This window comes from Chenopodium quinoa, unplaced genomic scaffold, assembly GCF_001683475.1.
Source record: "Chenopodium quinoa cultivar QQ74 unplaced genomic scaffold, ASM168347v1, whole genome shotgun sequence".
Classification (NCBI taxonomy): Eukaryota; Viridiplantae; Streptophyta; class Magnoliopsida; order Caryophyllales; family Amaranthaceae; genus Chenopodium; species Chenopodium quinoa.
In genome coordinates this window covers 179,255-190,531 of record NW_018744251.1, presented here as the reverse complement: position 1 = coordinate 190,531, position 11,277 = coordinate 179,255, and the positions used below count along the sequence as shown (strand labels likewise).

The 11,277-nt window shown below is 29.3% G+C and overlaps 1 long non-coding RNA gene across 2 annotated transcripts; it reads left to right on the top strand.

Annotated features, from left to right (window-relative positions):
- Window positions 1–1,111: 1,111 nt before the first annotated feature.
- Window positions 1,112–4,962, top strand: LOC110694839. Of its 2 annotated transcripts, XR_002505948.1 has the most exons (4): window positions 1,112–1,398; window positions 1,474–1,550; window positions 3,003–3,216; window positions 4,316–4,962. It is a non-coding gene; the product is annotated as an uncharacterized LOC110694839 (long non-coding RNA). The 2 variants fall into 2 exon arrangements; XR_002505949.1 differs by lacking the exon at window positions 1,474–1,550.
- The last annotated feature ends 6,315 nt before the right edge of the window (window positions 4,963–11,277 follow it).

Genomic DNA, 11,277 nt, shown 5'->3' with positions numbered 1-11,277 from the left:
TGGCAAGATATCACAACGTGTAGCTAGATTAGATCGAGCGACGTTTGCTTGAGCCAAGTGTGATCTCATCAAACTTATGAAATTGAAATTTCACAATGAGCTCCACAAAAAACATATTGTTTCTTGACGGAGACCTTGATGCCATTTGGAAATGACTCGAATGATGATGGATCACATCCCTTCCTATGAAGTTCTTAAAGATTTGCACAAATGACTAAATGTTACACTAAACAAAAATGTCAAAGCTAAGAAAGGACACCATATTCAGTTATGGATAAAAATAATTTCTAGCGTCTTTTCAAGTATATGACTAGGGCTCTTAGCTCAATGGGAGTTCATTGACTCAGTGGGAGCTATGTGGCTCAATAAGGGCTAAGATAGCTTGAGAAGGAGCTGACTGTTTGTTTCACAACGAACTTTTACCCAAACACAATATTCATGTCTCTTTGTAAGTATTCAAGTGAGACTACGGGCATTACCTCCACAACCTAATTGAGAACATAGTATTTGTTGCTCTAAATAGTGTCTTTCTGGAAAGTAACACCTTTTCAAAATGACAGGTGGGAGAAAAATCGAACTCGACAAAGTTCGAGAGGACGAGCAACAGTGTCAACCTGATAAAACTGACAATCAAAATGCTTTAGAAGTAGTTGATAAGATTGGTCAGAATCAAACAGACAATGTAAATGCTCAACCTATTACCCCGTATAGGTATAGAATTCACCAAAGGTTGGATTGAATCCTATAAATTTCTACTAAGTTAGAAATAAACCTAAGACTTACCAGCATACTATTTACCATTGGATGGTGAGGAATTAGTGTCTTGTAAATTAGCTACGACAAATCCAAATTCCAAATAATGGTTAGAGACCATAAAATCTGAAATAGACTCCATGTTTGTAAATCATGTTTGGAACTTGATTCATTTGCATGAAGGGTGACAGACTCATCAATCGCTTATATGTTTTCAAGGAGAAAACTGACAAATGTGGAAATGCATAAGCATACAAAGCACTAGTAGAAAAAATGAATAAGGCACCGCACCTTTCGCACCGGTTTGAGAAAACCGGTGTTAAAAGAAATAGGCGGGATTGAGGGAAAGAGTTTTCGCACTGGTTCTTACAAAACCGGTGCGAAAAGTGAGTAAATCGCACCGGTTCAGTTCGAACCAGTGCGAAAACTCTTGTTAAATAAAAAAAAAAACCTGGTTATAACTTAATTTTTTTCTCTTGAAACCCCTCGATCTTTCCTCCTCTCTCATTCTCTCTCCTCTCTCTCTCCTCCATTGAAGCGTACTCATCTGCCTCTCTCTCCTTTCCTTTCTTCACTCTTTCGATCGCCTATGCACCCTTCCCCGGTTTCATTGTGGAGCTCTTTAGTTGTGCTCCATCAATCAAGGTTTTCCTCTATCTTCTTTTTTTGTTGCATTCGATCTTAGGGTTTTGTTTTTTTTAAACTTGAGGTGTTTTTTAGGGTTTTATTTGGCGGTGGTGGCCTTATTGCAACCTAAAATCGTTGGCTTCATCTTCTTTTGTCGAAAACTCTTCATGGTGGGTTCGGTTGTTACGCAATTGCGAATACTCTTCCTTTTTTTCTGGGTTTGTAATGAAATCATTGGTTTTATTTGTGTTTTTTTGATGAAATTATTTTGTGGGTTGTTTTGTTTTGATGTTTTTTTTTTTACGAGTATCTTCTGTTTTCCTGTTTTTTCTCCTTAATCTGATTATGGTTTGATTATTATGATTGTTGGACCTTATATTAACAATATCATCAACTTTAGCATAAGTTTGAATTCAATAGAGTTTTGATCTTGGTATAAAAATGCCATAATTTCTGTTGCAAGAATCTAATTGGGTATGAATGGAAATTGGGGGTTCTTATGTTTTGCATTGGATTTTTTTTTGAGTAATTAATTTGAGTAGGAATTTTATCTTTAATAATGGAGTGTGACGTTGGTTTTTGGAATCAGGACCCAATTTCTTTGTTTGATAGCGTTTTGAAACTAAAAGGCTACAACAACCTATTATACCTTGATTAGGGTTTTGAATTTTTGATGTTTGTATTAAGTGCTCTGAATTTGCTCATGTATTGGTTTTTGGCTTAATTTTGGTGAGTAATTATTGAACTTTGTAACAAGGGGAAGTTAGTGGCTTGGGTTTTCAAAAGTATGTTGTAAATGAACAAAGTGAGAATACGATTGCTAGGTTAAAATTCTGTTCTATGGCTGAAGTTTATGATTATTATTAAACTTTTTGGACAGAAAGACGAGAACTTAGTTTGGATTTTAAGAAGTTTTTCAATTCTTATTGGAAATTTACTACCCTTTCTGCTCAATTTTCTTTCCTAGATCGAGATAGTTAAATGATTTATAGTGGCAAGGGCAAGGATATGGGGCATTCAGGAAGTCTGCACTATTTAGTTTGAGTATTTGTAGAGGCTACTTCAGTATTTGTCTACACTTAATGGGGTCTAGAACTTGATTTTAGCTTCTTGCTATGTTGTTAGTGGGATAGCATTGGGGTCTTAATCCTGGTAGCAAGCACTGATTACATTTTATAGTTTGACTTATTTCCTTATACTTCTTCGATATACATTGTTTAGGAAATTCTGGATTAGATGTCCACTAAAAGACTTTAATATTAATCGCTACATAATCTTAAACAAGGAAAGCTTATGACATTACTAATGAAATCTCAGACATGGTAGCTTAAGTTGATTAGTGGAGGTTCTTATATTAATTTGGCTAATCATTACGCTCAAATAGAATTATGCATATTTTTCTGATTCACAAATCCAAAGGAGCTTTACATTTCACCTCAGATAGTACTATTTTCTATATGTGCTGATGATGATACTGTATAAAAATTTCAGAAAAAATGTATGTTCTGATAGGAGAAATAAGGTCTTTAAGCCTAATTAAGTACACTCATTTATATGTGCCAAGTATAATGACTGTTAATTAGAGTATAAATTTTGAGTTTAATTATCGAACTTATATGCAGAAACCTCACTCAAAATCTGAGGTGGACAGTAAAAGCAAGGGAACTAAAGGAGAAAAGGTAAAAAAATCAATTGTGCCGCAAGAAAAAGTAAGCACTGATGCAAAGAAGAGAAAAATAAGAAGAAATGGAAGCGAAAGAAGGCAAATGACCTCCGATTTGAAGCAGGGATGGAAAAGTTGGATGGTGTTTCAACAAGAAAGCAGAGAAAGAAAGAGTAAGTGTGTGTGTGTGTGTGTGTTTTTTTTTTTTAATTTTTTTTTATTTTTTATGTTGGTTCTTGTTTGTTTATTTGTTTTTGTACTCAAACAGAGTTGGATTGTAGTATTTGTCATTGAGAGTGGTCGAGTTAGAGAAAACAATCTAGTGTTGGACATAATAGGATTAAGTTTAATCAATTAATCCTCCCTCAAGAACAATGATTTGATTTTGAAATTGGGTCTGAAGAACTATTCAGTGCTATGTTGAACGGATGACATTGCATTCTTGGATTCGAGTATGTTGATAGTGAGGCTGATAAGCTTTAGAAATACAAACACAATTTTGATGACTTAAAGCTTAGAAATATAGAAGAAGTTTGGATTTTTAGGTTTAAAAGATTTCTTTGATTATTTGATGATATATGTGTCAATTATTATATTGCTGAATATTTCTAAGTAATTGACATTTGTAATTTCATTGGCTGGGTCCTTGAAGTTGAAAAGAGTTGGACAAGCTGCTAATGAAATTATGTTTCTCTTCCTTTTCTCTTTCTAGACACAGTGTCCATTATCTAGCACGTAGACTTGTGCATCCACTTTAATTTTATGATACGTTAATTATAATTTGATAGCAATTTAACTCTTGTTGAGCTTGTTTAACTGCTATTTGCGAACCTTTTATTTTGCAATAGAGTCATGCATTAAGAATTGTTGTTTTGGCTTATGTATACAATTCAAGGAATCTATCAGCATTCTTAGATTATTTGTGGAGTGTGGACACTTCCACGGCTTTGTGTTAATTGACCGTTAGGCTGACTTCATTTAGAAAGAAGGCCAAGTTAAGGAAATTCTATGTTAGATTCTTCAACATGTTTGCTAAATTTCTAATTTGGACTGTCTTGTTCCTCTTGATTTTTGTCTGCAATACATCATGTTTTGGTTGAGGGTTGGGATGAGAGTTTCATCCCTTAGAATGCTCATAAACGATTGTTTGGATGAGAATTCTGTCCCATATACAAACTGCTTTAAGATACTTGCATAGAAAGGAATTAGTCAGCTGATTTGAAAGAAATATTCTTAGGACTCTAAGAAATTGGTCTCTTATATATCTTACAGGTTATACGGACCCTACAGTGCAGTACAACTATTTGCTTATGAGAGCTACAAGGTGATACTTGAATCTTTCACGGTCGTTGTAGTCAATAGTCTTTTTAATTGCTAGATATACCTTATACTTGGGTCCTTTAGAAACTTTTTCGGGGAAAGGATGAGGAACTATTAGTTTTGGGAAGGCTAACTTTTTTTCCTAGCATATTTATGGTATCATCTTACAGATGAAGCTTTGAAACAATACATGTAATTAGAACTGGGGTCCTAGAAATTCTATTTTGATCCTACTGAAAATTTGTTGATTGAGGTAACTGAATTTGATCTGATAAAGAAGTGAATTTATCTTGATGGCATCTACTGAAAATATAAAAATAAATAACCATAATTTGAGACCTCAGCTTTGCACCACCAGATGACAGCTAAAAACCAGCAGATAGCCAACATGCTTTGCAAAACCAGGCCAGCAACCAAACAACAGCATCACAGCAGGTGAAAGAGTAGGCAACGAAACCAACAGCCTGAACCAGCAGCCTGAACCAGACCTAAGCAGCCAGAAACAGAAAGCAGTAGCTAGCAACAGCTTCTCCAGACCTTGATTCTGTATTTTTTTTTTAAAGTGTAATATTACAAGTTATTGAAGAAAATATATGTGTTTTATGTATAGTATAATTATATATAAGTATTTGGTACAATTTAAGTGAAAAAAATGCAAAAAAAAATTGTTTTTTTTTTTTATTTTTTTGGGCATTTTTGGCACCAATTTTGGAAAGAACCGATGATAAAAGTTTTTTTAAAAATAATTTTGGGGACTTTTTGCACCGATTCTAAGTAAAAACCGGTGCAAAAATTTGAGTTTTTGCCACCGGTTCACCCCTAAAACCGGTGCGAAAAGTGCTTTTTGCCACCAGTTTTGAACCGGTGCGAAAACTATGGGGTTTTAGCACCCCCCGAATACAACCCGGTTCAAAACTGGTGGGAAAGGGGGGTTTGAACCGGTGGGGAATTGGTTTTTTCGCCTAGTAATTTGTTTCAATTAGCTTTGTTGAATGCATTTGACTTTCATTTGATTCAAATAGCTTTGTGTAAATGTCTTTGACTTTCATTTAATTCAAAAAGATTTGTTTAATTGTATTTGACTTTCATATAATTCAATTAGAATTGTAGAATGCATTTGACTTTCATTTGATTCAAAAAGCATTATTTGAATGTGTTTGACTTTCATTTAATTGAATTAGCTTTGTTTGAAAGTGTTTGACTTTCATTTAATTGAATTACCTCTTTAGAATGCATTTAACTTTAATTTGATACAATTAGCTTTGTTTTAATGTTATTAAATTTCATTTGATTAAAAAATCTTTGTTTGAACGTGTTTGACTTTTATTTTGTTTAATTAGCTATGTAGAATGCATTTCACTTTCACTTGGATTTGATTAGCTTTGTTTGATTATGTTTGACTTTCACTTGACTCAAAAAGCTTTGTTTGAATGTGTTTGACTTACATTTGATTCAATTAGCAATATGGAATGCATTTGACTTTAATTTGATTCAAAAAGCTTTGTTTGAATGCATTAGACTTTCATTTAATTCAAAAAGCTTTGTTTGAATGTATTTGATTGTCATATGATTCAATTAGCATTGTTGAATGCATTTGACTTTCATTTGATTCTAAAATCTATGTTTGAATGTGTTTGACTTTTATTTTATTCCATTAGCTTTGTTTAAATGTGTTTGACTTTCATTTAATTGAAAAAGCTTTGTTTAAATGTGTTTGACTTTCATTTGATTTAATTAGCAATATTGAATGCATTTGACTTTCATTTGATTCAAATAGCTTTGTTTGAATGTGTTTGACTTTTATTTGATTCAAAATGCTCTATTTGATTGTTTTTTACTTTCATTTGTTTCAATTAGCAATATGGAATGCATTTGACTTTCATTTAATTCAAAAAGCTTTGTTTGAATGCATTAGACTTTCATTTGATTCATAAAACTTTGTCTGAATGCATTTAACTTTCATTTGATTCAAATAGCTTTGTTAAAATGTGTTTTACTTTCATTTGATTCATAAAGTTTTGTTTGAATGTGTTTGACTTTAATTTGATACAATTAGCTTTGTTTAAATGTTGTTGACTTTCATTTTATTCAAAAAGCTTTGTTTGAAAGTGTTTGACTTTCATTTATTCAATTAGCATTGTAGAATGAATTTGATTTTTATTTGATTTAAAAAGCATTGTTTGAATGTGCTTGACTTTCATTTGATTCAATTAGCTTTGTTTTAATGTAATTTACTTTCATTTGACTCAAAAAGCTTTGTTTGAATGTGTTTGACTTTCATTTGATTCAATTAGCAATATGGAATGCATTTGACTTTCATTTAATTCAAAAAGCTTTGTTTGAATCCATTAGACTTTCATTTGATTCAAAAAGCTTTGTTTGAATGTATTTGACTTTCATTTGATTCAATTAGCATTGTTGAATGCATTTGACTTTCATTTGATTCAAATAACTTTGTTTAAATGTCTTTGACTTTCATTTAATTCAAAAAGATTTGTTTAATTGTATTTGACTTTCATATAATTCAATTAGAATTGTAGAATGCATTTGACTTTCATTTGATTCAAAAAGCATTATTTGAATGTGTTTGACTTTCATTTAATTGAATTAGCTTTGTTTGAAAGTGTTTGACTTTCATTTAATTGAATTACCTCTTTAGAATGCATTTAACTTTAATTTGATACAATTAGCTTTGTTTTAATGTTATTAAATTTCATTTGATTAAAAAATCTTTGTTTGAACGTGTTTGACTTTTATTTTGTTTAATTAGCTATGTAGAATGCATTTCACTTTCACTTGGATTTGATTAGCTTTGTTTGATTATGTTTGACTTTCACTTGACTCAAAAAGCTTTGTTTGAATGTGTTTGACTTACATTTGATTCAATTAGCAATATGGAATGCATTTGACTTTAATTTGATTCAAAAAGCTTTGTTTGAATGCATTAGACTTTCATTTAATTCAAAAAGCTTTGTTTGAATGTATTTGATTGTCATATGATTCAATTAGCATTGTTGAATGCATTTGACTTTCATTTGATTCTAAAATCTATGTTTGAATGTGTTTGACTTTTATTTTATTCCATTAGCTTTGTTTAAATGTGTTTGACTTTCATTTAATTGAAAAAGCTTTGTTTAAATGTGTTTGACTTTCATTTGATTTAATTAGCAATATTGAATGCATTTGACTTTCATTTGATTCAAATAGCTTTGTTTGAATGTGTTTGACTTTTATTTGATTCAAAATGCTCTATTTGATTGTTTTTTACTTTCATTTGTTTCAATTAGCAATATGGAATGCATTTGACTTTCATTTAATTCAAAAAGCTTTGTTTGAATGCGTTAGACTTTCATTTGATTCATAAAACTTTGTCTGAATGCATTTAACTTTCATTTGATTCAAATAGCTTTGTTAAAATGTGTTTTACTTTCATTTGATTCAAAAAGCTTTGTTTGAATGTGTTTGACTTTAATTTGATACAATTAGCTTTGTTTAAATGTTGTTGACTTTCATTTTATTCAAAAAGCTTTGTTTGAAAGTGTTTGACTTTCATTTATTCAATTAGCATTGTAGAATGAATTTGATTTTTATTTGATTTAAAAAGCATTGTTTGAATGTGCTTGACTTTCATTTGATTCAATTAGCTTTGTTTTAATGTAATTTACTTTCATTTGACTCAAAAAGCTTTGTTTGAATGTGTTTGACTTTCATTTGATTCAATTAGCAATATGGAATGTATTTGACTTTCATTTAATTCAAAAAGCTTTGTTTGAATCCATTAGACTTTCATTTGATTCAAAAAGCTTTGTTTGAATGTATTTGACTTTCATTTGATTCAATTAGCATTGTTGAATGCATTTGACTTTCATTTGATTCAAATAGCTTTGTTTAAATGTCTTTGACTTTCATTTAATTCAAAAAGATTTGTTTAATTGTATTTGACTTTCATATAATTCAATTAGAATTGTAGAATGCATTTGACTTTCATTTGATTCAAAAAGCATTATTTGAATGTGTTTGACTTTCATTTAATTGAATTAGCTTTGTTTGAAAGTGTTTGACTTTCATTTAATTGAATTACCTCTTTAGAATGCATTTAACTTTAATTTGATACAATTAGCTTTGTTTTAATGTTATTAAATTTCATTTGATTAAAAAATCTTTGTTTGAACGTGTTTGACTTTTATTTTGTTTAATTAGCTATGTAGAATGCATTTCACTTTCACTTGGATTTGATTAGCTTTGTTTGATTATGTTTGACTTTCACTTGACTCAAAAAGCTTTGTTTGAATGTGTTTGACTTACATTTGATTCAATTAGCAATATGGAATGCATTTGACTTTAATTTGATTCAAAAAGCTTTGTTTGAATGCATTAGACTTTCATTTAATTCAAAAAGATTTGTTTGAATGTATTTGATTGTCATATGATTCAATTAGCATTGTTGAATGCATTTGACTTTCATTTGATTCTAAAATCTATGTTTGAATGTGTTTGACTTTTATTTTATTCCATTAGCTTTGTTTAAATGTGTTTGACTTTCATTTAATTGAAAAAGCTTTGTTTAAATGTGTTTGACTTTCATTTGATTTAATTAGCAATATTGAATGCATTTGACTTTCATTTGATTCAAATAGCTTTGTTTGAATGTGTTTGACTTTTATTTGATTCAAAATGCTCTATTTGATTGTTTTTTACTTTCATTTGTTTCAATTAGCAATATGGAATGCATTTGACTTTCATTTAATTCAAAAAGCTTTGTTTGAATGCGTTAGACTTTCATTTGATTCATAAAACTTTGTCTGAATGCATTTAACTTTCATTTGATTCAAATAGCTTTGTTAAAATGTGTTTTACTTTCATTTGATTCAAAAAGCTTTGTTTGAATGTGTTTGACTTTAATTTGATACAATTAGCTTTGTTTAAATGTTGTTGACTTTCATTTTATTCAAAAAGCTTTGTTTGAAAGTGTTTGACTTTCATTTATTCAATTAGCATTGTAGAATGAATTTGATTTTTATTTGATTTAAAAAGCATTGTTTGAATGTGCTTGACTTTCATTTGATTCAATTAGCTTTGTTTTAATGTAATTTACTTTCATTTGACTCAAAAAGCTTTGTTTGAATGTGTTTGACTTTCATTTGATTCAATTAGCAATATGGAATGCATTTGACTTTCATTTAATTCAAAAAGCTTTGTTTGAATCCATTAGACTTTCATTTGATTCAAAAAGCTTTGTTTGAATGTATTTGACTTTCATTTGATTCAATTAGCATTGTTGAATGCATTTGACTTTCATTTGATTCAAATAGCTTTGTTTAAATGTCTTTGACTTTCATTTAATTCAAAAAGATTTGTTTAATTGTATTTGACTTTCATATAATTCAATTAGAATTGTAGAATGCATTTGACTTTCATTTGATTCAAAAAGCATTATTTGAATGTGTTTGACTTTCATTTAATTGAATTAGCTTTGTTTGAAAGTGTTTGACTTTCATTTAATTGAATTACCTCTTTAGAATGCATTTAACTTTAATTTGATACAATTAGCTTTGTTTTAATGTTATTAAATTTCATTTGATTAAAAAATCTTTGTTTGAACGTGTTTGACTTTTATTTTGTTTAATTAGCTATGTAGAATGCATTTCACTTTCACTTGGATTTGATTAGCTTTGTTTGATTATGTTTGACTTTCACTTGACTCAAAAAGCTTTGTTTGAATGTGTTTGACTTACATTTGATTCAATTAGCAATATGGAATGCATTTGACTTTAATTTGATTCAAAAAGCTTTGTTTGAATGCATTAGACTTTCATTTAATTCAAAAAGCTTTGTTTGAATGTATTTGATTGTCATATGATTCAATTAGCATTGTTGAATGCATTTGACTTTCATTTGATTCTAAAATCTATGTTTGAATGTGTTTGACTTTTATTTTATTCCATTAGCTTTGTTTAAATGTGTTTGACTTTCATTTAATTGAAAAAGCTTTGTTTAAATGTGTTTGACTTTCATTTGATTTAATTAGCAATATTGAATGCATTTGACTTTCATTTGATTCAAATAGCTTTGTTTGAATGTGTTTGACTTTTATTTGATTCAAAATGCTCTATTTGATTGTTTTTTACTTTCATTTGTTTCAATTAGCAATATGGAATGCATTTGACTTTCATTTAATTCAAAAAGCTTTGTTTGAATGCGTTAGACTTTCATTTGATTCATAAAACTTTGTCTGAATGCATTTAACTTTCATTTGATTCAAATAGCTTTGTTAAAATGTGTTTTACTTTCATTTGATTCAAAAAGCTTTGTTTGAATGTGTTTGACTTTAATTTGATACAATTAGCTTTGTTTAAATGTTGTTGACTTTCATTTTATTCAAAAAGCTTTGTTTGAAAGTGTTTGACTTTCATTTATTCAATTAGCATTGTAGAATGAATTTGATTTTTATTTGATTTAAAAAGCATTGTTTGAATGTGCTTGACTTTCATTTGATTCAATTAGCTTTGTTTTAATGTAATTTACTTTCATTTGACTCAAAAAGCTTTGTTTGAATGTGTTTGACTTTCATTTGATTCAATTAGCAATATGGAATGCATTTGACTTTCATTTAATTCAAAAAGCTTTGTTTGAATCCATTAGACTTTCATTTGATTCAAAAAGCTTTGTTTGAATGTATTTGACTTTCATTTGATTCAATTAGCATTGTTGAATGCATTTGACTTTCATTTGATTCAAATAGCTTTGTTTAAATGTCTTTGACTTTCATTTAATTCAAAAAGATTTGTTTAATTGTATTTGACTTTCATATAATTCAATTAGAATTGTAGAATGCATTTGACTTTCATTTGATTCAAAAAGCATTATTTGAATGTGTTTGACTTTCATTTAATTGAATTAGCTTTGTTTGAAAG